Below are 15,393 nucleotides of genomic sequence, written 5' to 3'. Positions count from 1 at the left end.
GATGACCAGCATTTACTTGACCTATTTCTCCATCTCTCCCTCGTCTCTGTCTTTCTTACTGTCTGTCTCTCACAAACAGACACACACACAAACACATAGCTAGAAACCCTTGCTCAGTTGGCAGCCTGTCCCCTCCTCAACACGTATTTAACGGATATCATGGCTTTCCGGGCTCCAGGCTCGGTCCTACGCACTCCTCTTAACTCTTTCAGTGCCACGCCTGGTTTTCCATTTTACCGCTTGAATGCCACCATCCGCGCCAATGTTAACGTTAATATCGCCTAATCTATGTTTTAAATTATGGCTATGTGTCTAATCTGCCCATCGCATTATCAAAGACTATTTTCCAGACAGTGCTGTGAAGGCAGATTGTTTTTTTATCGCGTCGTTGCCGTTTCAGAGCAGTTAGAAAAGCCCCCGTTTTGATATAAAAAACAGCTCATTCTGGAGCATTCTATGAAAATCGTCTTTTAGTGGAATATTCCACAACGTTGATATTCGTCGGCCTTTTTATGAATCGTTTTCAAATAAACGCTAGATGATCAATATTATACGTGCACGCACGCACATTACGGCCGCGCGCGGATAATCGCCTCGTTGATTTCCTCTCGGAGTTTTACATTGAAACCGAAAGAAGACATTTCACAAAACAGCTTATAACTTCATCAAACTTACTCTGATTATCCTACCACTGATAACATAGAGTCCTTACCTGACATCAGATGGTATCCAACTGGTATATTCCAATTCCTGATCACCATTCGAAAAAATCGATACGTGTATGGATCCAACGCGACACAGTGGATCTCCATGATCTGCGGGGATCTGAGGCTCCAGAATGAACTCTAGTAACCCCGGCTGGATCAGTGAACTGGAAAATGTGGAGTACCGGATTTTTTTCCCCATTCATTTTCATTGAGTCCATTCCAAAATCACTTATGTCATCTGGGAGACGACAGGGGGCGCTTTTTTCCACAGTGATCACCGGCGCAGCTCGGCAATACTCGGGTAGGCTCGGGTGATGCAATAATTTTTCAGATCGCAAAAAAAAAAAAAATCCGAGAAATCTCGTGAGTGGCTAGCAACCACCTATAAAAAAACACGAGAAATCTCGTGAGTGACACTGAAAGAGTTAAGGCCGTGAAGGCGGCAGCAGGCGCCGCTGCTTTGGCACGGTGTGTCTTTGTGTGTGTGTGTGTGTTTTTAATCAGAACAACATCTGTTTCCTGCGCTAGTCTCCAGCGGCGATAAACCACTGATTGTCCTGAGTCTTTGATTCGCTGGGCCGGGAGAGAGTTAAGGGAAGAAAGCGGAGATGTGTGTTCCGAGCCAAATGGTTTTTTACGGTACATGCTTCCAGAGGAACCACCTGGACAGGGCAGGCACGGTTAACCGTCTGTAGTGTGGTAGTGAAAGGGTTAACCCTTTGTCATGTGGCAGTGAAAGGGTTAAGAGGCAGAGAAGACCGCAGCGGAGGGGAAAGCGCAGTGTGTGTGTGTGCATCTGTATGTGTTTGTGTGCGTCTCATCTGCAATTTGTTGGCAAACTTGTGCGTCTCCGAGGGAGAGGCTGCAGAACGCTAGTGCGGTTCAACGCGATGGAATTCCGTGTTTTTGTTTTAGATTTTCGACACCTTGGCACAGCGTCCAGCATTTTGGATAAACAAGAGAACATGCGCACACACACACAGACACATAAAGATTTTTGTACAGATACACCACCAGCACAAGCAGCGAGAGAGAGATAGGGTGCTGAAGGAGCAGATGAAAGAGATGGAGAGAGGCACAGAATTCCATCCTCGGGAAGAGGGAGGGAGGAACGGAATAGAGAGAAAAAAAGAAAACGGACAGGGGGAAGTGGCGCAGGGCGACCTGGAAAGGAAAGGTGTTCTGTCCGTCGGGGAGAGACGTGGCTAATCCAAGTAAGCTACAGGTCAGGTAGCGGCTCTGTCTCACTGCTTCTCTAAGCAAATGTGTTTCCTCATGCATTCGGTTCAATAATCCGGAGCTACAATACAGATGGTGGTGGTGGGGTATTATATGCCAGTGTTTGGGTCATTGTTGAATATCACTGGCGTGGAGCGTTATACCATAATTGTTTTCCTAATAATATTCATTGTTGTTCATCCACTTTTTCTCCTCATATTTTTCATGTATTTTCCTCCCATCCCAATTTAGTCGTTGTGCCAATTCCCCCCTCCCCTTCCTGGTCATTGTGCGCATTTGCCCCCTACTTCCCGGTCTAGGGAGCTCTGAAGTCTATCACATGCTTCCTCCGATTCATAGGCCAGCAGCCTCTTTTCACCTGGCAGCGAGGACTCATTGGGTGAGTGTAACACGTGGGAGGGCACACTACCTCACCCAGATCCCTTCCTCGCTGTGCAGGCGACCTGTAGGAGTCGCTGTTTACAACGACCAGATTACCACCCACCGGCTTCCCTCCCGCTGACACTGCCAATTGTGTCAGTATGACGACCGGCCAAGCCGGCGGAGGCACCGCTGACAGCTGGATTCGATACCAGCGTCTCTGCGGTGGTAGACAGACGCTTAGTCTGCTGCACTACCTGGCCGCTGTTGTTGTTTTTCTTTATGTGGGTTTGGTGTTATCTGTACACATTGGTCGAATTGTGTTTGGAGTTTTAGGGTTCTTGAGATTTACTTACAGTGTAGTCAAACAAGAGATAAAATGAAGGTTGAGCAACACTGAATACTGACCACCCCCCATTCTCTCACACACACACCGAACCCTCAACGTTTTGTCAACCAATCTAATTATGAGGCCTCTCCAACTGGCTTAACCCACACAACCCGGTACTGTCATTCCAGCCTTTTTGATTGGCTTCCATTGTTGTGTAACTCAATTTCCCGATCTGAACGACCAGACTCTTTCCCCCCGGTGTGTAAGCCAATCGCAACAGGGTGCCGCCCCTCACGATTGACGTTGCGATTAACTTTGTCTTTTGTGCCGTCGCTCTGAAGTGCCTCCTTCAGTCGAGTCCCCACAACATCATAATACATAATCCAAACGGTTCAGCGTTAATCCTCCCAGAACACTTCATCCGTTGTGAAATGAGGGTTTTCCTCTCGAAAAAGAAATCCTCCAGGTGATTGGTTTCCTCCACGGCAGAAGGATAATTTTGGAGGGAAATATACCATCAGTGGGGGAATTGCTTGGAAAGAAAAAGAGAGTGTGTGTGTGTGGGGGGGTCAAATTAAGTCAAATGCTTCAGACGGAAAGTAGCGGGTCTAAAGCCTCTGAAACGTCAGGGTGTATTGATCGAGAGGCTTCCAGAGCGGCTGCTGACCTTGTGGCTCGTCAGCGAGGTTCTTACCTCCCGAGACTTTTGATGGAACGACGCTTAGCACTCTGTGGGAAACTAACAACAAACAGCGACGATATAACAAAACAAAAGAAACGCAAAGAACTAAAACATGAAAACATGAAAGAAAGAAAGAAAGAACAAGTTAATTGCAGTGTCGCTTGAAAGTGTTAAGCTCGCTAGTCGAATGGCGTTCCTTGTAAACCGTCACAAACGTTAGCGTTGGTTAGACATACGCCAGACACAAACTATCAAACAAAATGCCTGTCAACTTAACATGAAAAAGCACTTATGGAAGCCACGCTACCCCCCCCCCCCCCCCCTCTCGACTGCAACCAGACACAAAGGTCCTTTTTTTCCCCTTTCTTCCCTCTGCGAGACAAACATCAAGAAATGAATGGGAGACGAACAAGGATCTGAGTGGAAAACAAACAAGGAAATAAGAGTTTCAAATTGGTGCGGTAGAGAGAAGTGAGGGATAAACACAGGGAAAAGGAAAGTATGGGAGTGAAGATGGATGGCTGCTTTTCAAGAGAGGGACTCGCATCGGTCGCTGTGTGAGTAATTGCAACGTGTTATAAGGAAATGTACCTTGGAAAGACTGAACATTTAAAATTTAAATACATGGCATATTAATGTAAAGTAGATCTGGGGAGCTTTAGGAAGAGAAATGTGAGGACATTGTGATGAAAGTAAAGTTACATTCATTGCGAGTGGAGAGTTTGACTGGGGAGGAAGAATAAAACAAAACAAGGAATAATCGTCAGATTACTCCCTAACACTTTCAGCACCAGCCGTGTAAGCCAATCTTGTACTCACTGCTAGCATAGCCCCTACAGCTAGCATAGCCTCTACCCCTAGGACTGCCCCTTCAGGTAGGATGGTCTATGCCAGTGGTTCCCAAACCTTTAGTTTATGCTGACCACTAATTGTTATCTAATATTTCGCGGACCACCAGTAAACAGATGTTAAAAATAAATAAACATCAAACGTATATATAAAGTAAAGACGGGATGGGATGCACGCACACACACACACATGTTTACGCTTATAGCAGACTTAATGATTTTAGAATAGTTCAGATAATGAAGTTAAATCAACTATCCAGTTAGTTTTATTGTGTAAATTGGCTACTTGAGAGAGAGAGAGATTCTTGTTACGCGCGACTTGCGAACTTAGTCCGTTGTCTCAGAATGGATTTGGGAGAGAGAGAGAGACTGGCAACGGATAACGTTATCACAAACGAGACGGGTGATGTTGCTTCGCGTTTGTCTTGCACGTGAGAAAGTGTCACTGACTTCCCGTGAAGACTCCGATTCCATTCCAGAGTCCAGACTAATAAAAAATCGCGATTTACCCGGTGGCTACAACAACACACAGTGACTACATGCATCATTGTTTACAATGAACGGTGGGGCTAATCTAAAGGACTGGACACGGACGCGTTAAACTAACCTAAAGTTAGTTGTTCACCAACAATCTACAGACACAAACAAACACAGAACCGGACTGTTATATTAATTTAATTGATTGCTGTTTAATGCGTCCGTGTCCAGTCCTTTAGATTAGCCCCACCGTTCATTGTAAACAATGATGCATGTAGTCACTGTGTGTTGTTGTAGCCACCGGGTAAATCGCGATTTTTTATTAGTTTGTCATGACAAACCAATTACATAATCCAACATATGTGTAAAGGCACAACATATTCCAGTTAACGGTATATTTTTTTAATGATTCGTTATGGCGCAATCAATACTTCCATGCGTTCGGGACCTCCATGTTTTGGGGGTATTCATCAGAAAAATCGGATCCGGGATTCGGCTCCCATCAGTCGGGCAAGAACTGCGGGTTTTCAGCCTCTCTCCTCTCTCCTGGAGCTTAAGGGGGAGCTTAGTATTCCTGCCTCTGAGGAGCGTGTCGCGGCTCATGCGCATCCGCGCGCTCGGCCAATCAGAGCAATTCAGAGCAACGCAGAAGGGCATGTTGGTTGCCTAAAGTGTTCACGCGGCCCGCCGTGGAGTCCCCAGGGGGAGACGGGGTTCCTGACGCCACAACCCCAGGGGGAGACGGGGTTCCCGATGCCACAGGTCGTTTTCATCGCCCTGGTCAGTGACTGTTGGGCCTGCTCCTACTCCCGAGGAGGTCCCTGGTCCCGCTCCTACTCCCGAGGAGGTCCCTGGTCCCGCTCCTACTCCCGAGGAGGTCCCTGGTCCCGCTCCTACTTCTGGTCCCGCTCCTACTCCCGAGGAGGTCCCTGGTCCCGCTCCTACTTCTGGTCCCGCTCCTACTCCCGAGGAGGTCCCTGGTCCCGCTCCTACTCCTGGTCCCATTCCTACTCCCGAGGAGGTCCCTGGTCCCGCTCCTACTCCTGGTCCCATTCCTACTCCCGAGGAGGTCCCTGGTCCCGCTCCTACTTCTGGTCCCGCTCCTACTCCCGAGGAGGTCCCTGGTCCCGCTCCTACTCCTGGTCCCATTCCTACTCCCGAGGAGGTCCCTGGTCCCGCTCCTACTCCTGGTCCCGTTCCTACTCCCGAGGAGGTCCCTGGTCCCGCTCATACTCCTGGTCCCGTTCCTACTCCCGAGGAGGTCCCTGGTCCCGCTCCTACTCCTGGTCCCGTTCCTACTCCCGAGGAGGTCCCTGGTCCCGCTCCTACTTCTGGTCCCGCTCCTACTCCCGAGGAGGTCCCTGGTCCCACTCCTACTCCTGGTCCCATTCCTACTCCCGAGGAGGTCCCTGGTCCCGCTCCTACTCCTGGTCCCGCTCCTACTCCCGAGGAGGTCCCTGGTCCCGCTCCTACTCCTGGTCCTGCTCCTACTCCCGAGGAGGTCCCTGGTCCCGCTCCTACTCCTGGGCCCGCTCCTACTCCCGAGGAGGTCCCTGGTCCCGCTCCTACTCCTGGGCCCGCTCCTACTCCCGAGGAGGTCCCTGGTCCCGCTCCTACTCCCGGTCCCACTCCTACTCCCGAGTAGGTCCCTGGTCCCGCTACCGGGGAGACCCCTGCCCGGGGTTCCACGCCTGGTCCTACTGCCCCGGGGAGACCCCTGCCGTTGTAAGAGATAGGGATTTTCACTGTGCGTTGCATATTCGATATTTTTATTCATTATCCATCCAGGGAGCCTGGTGTTACCATAGGGAATGAGTCTGAGACCGCCAAAGTGCAATACCGGCCGCATCCAGCTAGACGGCGGTATCGAGCACCCTTTGAAACCTTGTATCTGTGTGTCGATCTAATGTCTCCGGGTCGGCTTATTTTTTTCGGGCAAGGGGAGTGGTTATAACGGTCAGATTGAGAAGAATCAAATGCTCTCGATGCATGATGTGTGGTGGATTATGTTGGCGACACGATGGACATCAATACTTGTCATCGTGATCAGATAATTGGAATATTCTTTTTGGGGTACATCCTAGTCAAGGTAAGGGCTATATGATATCAATCTTGCGTTGATCCAAGCATGTCTTCACCTCGATCCGAACATGTGTGTGTAACGTTAGTCCACAACGTATGCCGTTGGTAACAATCAAAGCATCAAAAAACTACCCCCCCTCCCCTTTCATGCATTCATGATGAAACATAATACTTATGATATAGATTTGATTTGAGAATAATAGTGGGTCCAGGCAAGAAACGGCAATGGTTATAGTATAATACACGCATGTATCCTCAGCATTTCGGGAATTACCCCAGACCGATCTAAAAACATACTTATATTCACCACGGTATAACGCGCGAATGTATGCATGGAAAAATTATCTCTTTTTTGCATCTTGCCCGGAAGAAAGTCACTGTCAAATGACCATAGTATTGTATCCATAACTATAATATAGAATATAGGTATGGCTCTACAAACAAGGTAACGGTATCTTAAAGCGTGGCAGTGCATAGATGGGGCCCGAAAACAGTGTGGCACCCAATGTGTTAACTATCCCTCGTTCAACATGTGAAAAAGAATAAATTTTTTCATGGATACGTTCGCGTGTTATACCGTGGTGAATATTGTATAGTTTCAGAGTGATCCTGGCTAATTCCTGGTAACTATTCTATGGAGCGATATGTGAATTTGGCTAAAAGCGTTCGTGTTGCTCGCCTGGACACGCTACTATTTCCAAATCAAAGGTATATAATAGGTATTATGTTTCATCATGAATGCATGAAAGGGGGGGGGGGGGGGTCGTTTTTTGATGCTTTGATCGTCAGCAACGGCATACGTTTTTTCCGAGGAGGTCCCTGGTCCCGCTCCTACTCCTGGGCCCGCTCATACTCCCGAGGAGGTCCCTGGTCCCGCTTCTACTCCCGGTCCCACTCCTACTCCTGATGCATAAGTACATTACATATGATCGTTGCGATCGATGTGAAATCATTGTGGGATCAAAGTAGGATTGATGTCATATAGTCCTTACCTTTAGGAGGTATCCCAATCGGGTCGGGTCCCTGACATGAAGTGGCACAAGATATGCCTCAACTGTGCTGAACGTGTTTCGAAGTGGTCGGATAAAGCAATTTACTTGGCTTGGTCTAAATTCTCCGCCCAGACGAAATTAGATGTGACACACAGTGTGAAATAAGGTTTCAAAGGGTGGGTGATACTGCCACCTAGCAGGATGCGGCCGGTATTGCACTCTAGGGATCTCTAGGGATTTTCTATGGTAACACCAAGGTCCGTGACATTGCATAGAATAAAAAAATCGAATAAAAGAAAAAACGATGAAAACCCGAGAAATCTCGAAATCTCGGGTTTTGGCGCTCAACCGCTGGCGAGATAACCCGAGAAATCTCGGGTCTGGCGCCCAATGTGTTAAAGACCTCTCTCGAATATCTCCTTCCATGATGGGAGTCTCTCTCTCCCTCCCTCTCTCTCTCTCTCTCTCTCTCTCTCTCTCTCTCTCTCTCTCTCTCTCTCTCTCTCTCTCTCTCTCTCTCTCTCTCTCTCTCTCGCTCTCTCTCTCTCTCTCTCTCTCTGTTCTGTAGGACGGAGGAATGATGAAGGGATGTGTTCTGTAGGACAGGGAGGAATGATGAAGGGATGGGTTCTGTAGGACAGGGAGGAATGATGAAGGGATGGGTTCTGTAGGGCAGGGAGGAATGATGAAGGGATGGGTTCTGTAGGGCAGGGAGGAATGATGAAGGGATGGGTTCTGTAGGGCAGGGAGGAATGATGAAGGGATGTGTTCTGTAGGACAGGGTTGATGAAGGGTAGAGGGGTCTGAGTAAAGGGGGGTCTGTTTTTCACCTCGTAAAACATTTAAACATGTCACAGCCACAACAGGATGATGTAAAGCTAAAGTGAACTAATTCAAAATTACAGCTGTTCTACAACCACTTCAGCTGTTTTCTTGTCAAAAGAGCTTTTTTGTGTGTGTGGTTGTTTTGTTTAGTTTGACTTGAGGCTAGTCGCTAGAGACACCAAACCAAACATATGAAAGAACAGCTTTGAATGAGTTTCTCTCCACCTGCATTGTTTGAGGTGTTTGTGTGGTTTGCTGGGGGGGGGGTTATCTCCTCTGCCAGACTAATCTTACCTCTAGGCCAGAGGTGACTAGCGGTGGTGCTGCCACCCAAATGGAGGTCATCTACTTGACTACTCATGGCTCCTTATCCACCGGCCACACTGCTGGGCCCACCTGATATCCCAACCTTTGACCCCAGCCCGGCACACACACACACACACACACACACACACACACACACACACACACACACACACACACACACACACACACACACACACACACACACACACACACACACACAATAATCTCCAGAAAAGCCACTTTCTCCAGCCTCTGCTCTTGCACAAGAGGGTAGAGAAGATTGAAGTGTGCGTGCGTACCCACTTGTCCATGTGTGTGTGTGTGGGGGAGGGGCATGCAGCAGGGTGATTCAGATTAGGATGAGATCCCCACTGGCAAAACAAGGGTTAATCAAGTCAACCCCTACACCCCCCCCCCCTCCTCCTCCTCTTCAACCAGAGTCTGGACAATCTCTACTGATGAAGATTCAGCAGCCTATCAGTTTGAACAGGACCATGTTATCACAATGAAAACAGTGTTCAAATCCCACCCCACCCCCTAGCTGCACCTTGTGACATTACAGCCATCCATCATTGGGCCGGTTTGAGCCCAGACGGTGAGAGAGACAGAGAATGTCAGTAATACTTCTGAGAGAGAGGGGGATCTGGCTCTCCGGTGTTTTTCACTGCTCAGCGTGTCTGCGGCTCTGGACCGGTGACAACCGATAAGATTCCTATCAACCCTCACATCTGCGCACACCGCTACACGTGTGCGCACACAGCTGTCTTAATCCTCTGTTTTCAGCAGGTTGAAGAAAGGAATTGAAACACCCCACCGCGCCAGGGGGAATGGGTACAACATACTCTGATAAGATCGAGAATCCAGAAACCGGCTCCAGTTGAGCTTGTCTGTATGGAGTTCCTCTGTAATGGTTTCTTTTCATGTAGCTTGGTCTCTGCTTGTGAAGGGAATGTGCAATATGTGTGCTAGCTTGTGTGCTCTTGTATTGTGTATACACTCTGTTATGTGTACATTCAATAAAAGAAAACATTCAATAAAAGAAAACATATACAGTTAAGATATTCTGGAAAGAAGTGACCCAGCAATTATCAAATCTCTTAACTCTGAATATACCTGTACACCCCTCTGTATTACTGCTGAATGATGTTTTTGAGTGTGCAGTACCTATACAGCTAAAGAGATTGGTTTTATCTGGTATCACAGTGGCTAAAAAGCTGATAGCATCACGATGGTTTCAACCGGAAAAAATTTGCCGGAAGGTCTGGATTCTTACATATCTCGATGTGATTTATCTAGAAATATCTACAGCAAGAATTTTGGGTCTCAATGAATCCAAAATGACAATGTGGTTAGAAGTGGTGGAGAGAATAAAAGCTAGCATATAATGGTAGTGTCTGGTTAGGAGCGAATGATAATGGATGGATTATCCATTGGGGGGTCCAGGGGGGGGGGGGGGGGGGTGTGAGCAAGAGCATATGTGTGTAGGGTAATAGATAGCAGGTATTAGGGGTATATCAGACATTTATCTAAATGGTGATTTCATTATATGTGCACTGTTAATTAATGCTTGTATATCTAATCTTGTGTTGTCATGTTTGTTTATGTGTTTGTTTAAAAAATAATAAAAAAATTAAATACAAATACTGTTACGAAGGATCAGATTAAACCGAATATATATATTTATTACTTGATATATATTGCATAGTATTTGTATATCGTCTGATATCCCTTGTGTATTCTTTGTACATATACACGGAATATCCCTTTTACCTAGTACAGACCATAATATTTCGTTCTCCTATTGGATAGCGATCCACTAGGCGCCACTGCCATACCCCCAAGGTCTAGTTCAAAGTCACCGCCAAAGACATGCCTGGACATGACCGGCTCTGCGCAAGAATACGAGACAGAAATAAGGCTGGTACTAGTTTGTTCACCTAACGTATAAATACGGCGCAGGTGAATACAGAAGTACTGTTACCCAATAAGTTGAAGCCTCACACCACGATACAACGTGCTGTGAAGTGGGCCCGTTTTGCCCCGAAATAGAGCCTTGAGACCGCGTGCGAATTGATAACTGAAGTATCAGAGTTTAACGCTGTACCGTCGAGTTCGACCTATTCTATTATTCAGTAATAGTCTATTTATGTATAGTGTATCGTGCGGCTACCGTTCTACAGTGACCAGCATTACCAACGCTTCCTCGTACCTAGCTAGTGTGCTTATCCAGGCTGGGCGGCTTAACCTGGTGCCGTCATCCGAGGAGCCCTAGACGAGGACCGTGTGGATATGTACACTGGATAACCTACCCGACGACTACAGAGCCCTTTTCGGCTGGATTATATTTGCTTTGGTCCTGTATCTGATGGAGCGGAGAATCGTCTACACCCACAACTGTGTGGGATTCACCCTGTGAGGAGCATCGTCGAGCCCGCCTCTAGGACGCCTGAGGCTGGCTACCTTTCTTCCATGCTGCACCGCATACCGGAGAATAGCTGCTGCTTTCGTCTGCCGATCAAGGGAGTAATGTACCGTCTCCCGTAGCTGGAGCTTATTGATTCCCCGGTGATCCAGACTTTGCATTCGAACATTCCTCCCCCTGCTGGCCTACAACCGGAGGGACCCTACTAGTATCTCCCGCTGCCCTACTAGTGTACCATAGATATAATTCCTACGATACAGGTGGTATTCATTATCCCCTGCGTAATATTCTAATGGACTTACGCTCTTGACCCATTCATGCACCTTCTTCGCCTTACAAGCGCGACTCTAAGTAAAGTAATGTAATATAATCTTATTACTGCTAATAAATATTCTTCTAAACGAGTACTTGTGTGAAACCGTGTTATTGTGGATGTGTTCATCTCATATACCTGTGTACTGTATGGCCAGTAGTAATGTACATAAGACAGTAGTGGTTTAATGATACCATACTTATTAATACAGTCAGGGAATTGTACCCCTCAGTTACAAATACTGTATATATATTTTTTTCTTAACCTGTTCCACACGATGTGAAAATCCGCCTAAAATATATACCTAGGTAAATGGAATATTGCTCCACTTCTACAAGGGCTATTTGCATATTCTTGGTATCTAGGTACATCTATGGACATCAGGGAATGTATTCACAGTGTCAGAAATATTGTGTCTATTACTAGGCTTGCTTAAATTGTGATGAAACAAAGGAGAATATTAATTATGATTTTTCTTTGCATCTTTGACAGTGAATAACACCATGATAATAATGACCAAACTTAAAAAACTGCCACTGATCTCGTTCAGTATCCTCTTGAGATCATGTGTAAAATAAATCTAAGGAAATTAATAAAGGGAAGATGATTAAACTGAAGGTTCTGTAGATACAGTACTGAATTCTCCCATCCGGACCAATGCAATTTGAAATATTATTATAGAATATAGAATATGATGCTTATACATTACCTTATTATAGCCAATTCGCACATTTATATATATACATATATTATCTTTCAAATGCCCGAGTTCAATTTGGATTTAGTATCACCAGGCGTGCATAAGAACAGATAATGAAATCTACTGTAATCTAGTGTACTTTTTAATTTTCCCCACAGTGCAACCATTTTGAAACTAATTTCAGATCTAATTGTTCCTACATGCTAACAATAGGGAGGAAAAACTAACTGTGTTTCAATATTTGTCAAAAACGTTACCTTTTGTGGCTTATTATCGCGAATCATAACAGTTATTGATATGATTCATTCAGAACGCTGAACTTTGAAAGCCCACAGTATCTGACAGGAAGTGTAGTTCGGAAAAATTCCAACGCTGGTCGACAGCTATGCATGTCCTCTACAAAATGGCCGCAAAATAACTACAATTCCCATGGTTCAAAATTTCCGTTTCCGTCTTGGAATAGACTTCAGAAAATCGAAAACTTAAAACTATCTAATGGTACTTTTAACCTATTGCTAAACTAACGTATTGATGATAATATACATTCTACATGCTTTTGTGACATGTTAGTGATGTTAATACTTGAAAAAGTTTGACAAAAAAATCGCAACTTATATGCAATATTAAAAAAAAATATGGATTTATGACCAGATGATATTTTTTGGGTCGGTACCGACCCCGTGGGGTGGAACAGGTTTTAACTCTTTCAGCGCCACCGGGTCTAGCCATCTTTGTTCCTACTGCGTCACCTCTAAGAGATAGGGATGCGTGGCGGTGTTTGCAGGGATATATCTACCGTAAATCCTCAAATAGAGGAGGGACCTCCGATAAAGGAGGGGCCTCTTATAATGGGGGGGGGGGGGGTGTTGATGCATTTAGACAAACACAGGCCTGTCTCTAATATAAGGTCGCAAAAAAAGTTAATTTTTTTGTGCCGTGATATAGAATGAGATAAACTCTTGCCAATGGAAATCAAGTGCTGCCTCCCGCTACACTGACTACCGTACATTAACGTTTCCCTCTGGTTAGCTTTAGCGCTAGCCGCTAGCTAACGCTGTCATAATATGGTAGATCTGTGGTGTCAGCTGGATGACGTTGACTTAGTTTGCAAACGTTAACGTTCGCTATCTATATGGCATTGGCAGACGAGGCTGGCGTTGTCCAGTTGACACATTACAGACCATGATGCTATGATAACGTTAGTAGCTAAAGCTACTGCATGTAAACAACTCGATTCAACTGAGGAAGTCGAGAAGGTACCACACGCTAAACCGTCCCCGGACCCCACAACCTAGTATAGACAGTTCCAACTTCAGTGTGTGAATTACGTTAATCCCACAATTACTCAACTGCACTAAATATTTAAATACCAATGCTAAATAAATGTAGACAGACAATGTACGTATAAAAAAAAAAAAAATAATAATAATAATAATAATAATAATAATAATAATAATAATAATAATAATAATAATAATAATAATAATAATAATAATAATAATAATAATAATAATAATAATAATAATGCAATAAAAGTCTGAAAATGAAGGGATTATGTCCATTGTGGCAATTCCAGGTGTAGGGGTGGCAGAATAAACAACACACAGACAGGTTGCAGTTCCCAAAATCATACTCTTTATTTTCTTAGTCAAATAATAACGGTTTGCTGTCGGCCGGGCGGCGTCTCCGCTCTGTGGCCTTTTGCCTTGCGCTGCTACGGGGGACTGAGAGGAGGCTCCTCGGCTCCATTAAGTCCCCCCTCTCCAACAGGCGCACCGCGCCGTGATTCGCTAATCAGGTAATCACTCTGATGGGTATTTAGTGACAGGTGCGTCCGGAAGCGGACGCCCAAACATGGGCAGCGCCCAGCCATTGGGTCGCCACATAGCGCCCATCAATCACCAAGCCCAGGGGTGGCTTGGGGTTGCCACAGTACCCCCCCTCCAGCTCCGACCGTCGGGGAAGAGCGTCCGACGCCCAACAGGCATCCTTCCTGGAGAGGGCGTCTGCGTTGCCATGCGCCACCCCTGACCTGTGAATGACAGAAAAGTTAAATGACTGTAACTCCAGAAACCATCGAGTCACCCTGGCATTGGTCCCCTTTGTCTTGGCCATCCAGACTAGGGGGGCGTGATCCGTCACCAGCGTGAAACGCCTCCCCAGCAGATAATAGCGGAGCGTCTCCAGTGCCCACTTAATTGCCAGACCTTCGCGCTCCACCGCAGAATAGTTGCGCTCGTGTGGCAGCAGCTTCCTGCTCACATATAAAATCGGATGTTCCTCACCCTCCAGTTGCTGGGAGAGGACCGCTCCCAGTCCCACCTCTGATGCGTCTGTTTGTACCGTCATCTCCTTGTCGAAGTTCGGGGAGATCAGCACCGGTCCCGAACAGAGGGCAGTCTTGAGGTCCTCGAACGCCGCCTCCGCCTCCGGTGTCCACTTCACCGTGAACGGCCGCCGCGCCTGGGTCAGATCTGTGAGGGGAGCAGCGCGAGCAGCAAAGTTAGGGATAAACCTCCTATAATAGCTCGCTAGCCCATTAAATGTCCTGACCTGCTTCTTGGTTAAAGGGCGAGGCCACTCCCTTATTGCATCAATCTTCCTCTTCTGCGGTTTCACATTGCCCCGGCCTATTGTGAACCCCAGGTACTCTGCCTCTTCTAATCCCAGCCTGCATTTCTTTGGGTTGGCGGTGAGACCCGCCTCCCGGAGGGCCCCCAACACCGCTCTCACCTTTTGGAGGTGGGTGTCCCAATCTGACGAGTGGATGATAATGTCATCGAGATATGCGGCTGCATACTCCCGATGGGGCCGTAGTACTCTGTCCATCAGCCTCTGAAAGGTAGATGGCGCCCCATGCAGGCCAAACGGGAGAACTTTATAATGGAACAGCCCATCTGGGGTGGAGAAAGCCGTCTTCTCCCTTGAGGCGGGGGCCAGAGGGACTTGCCAATAACCCTTCGTTAGGTCTAGTGTCGTGATAAATCTGGCCAGGCCCAGTCTGTCAATGAGCTCATCCACTCTAGGCATGGGATAGGCGTCAAACTTTGAAATTTCATTAAGCTTCCTGAAATCATTACAGAACCTGGTTGTTGAGTCGGGTTTTGGC

The sequence above is a fragment of the Notolepis coatsorum genome (assembly GCF_963971535.1).
Source record: "Notolepis coatsorum genome assembly, chromosome: 1".
In the NCBI taxonomy this organism is placed as follows: Eukaryota; Metazoa; Chordata; class Actinopteri; order Aulopiformes; family Paralepididae; genus Notolepis; species Notolepis coatsorum.
This window is presented reverse-complemented; position numbering follows the sequence as displayed.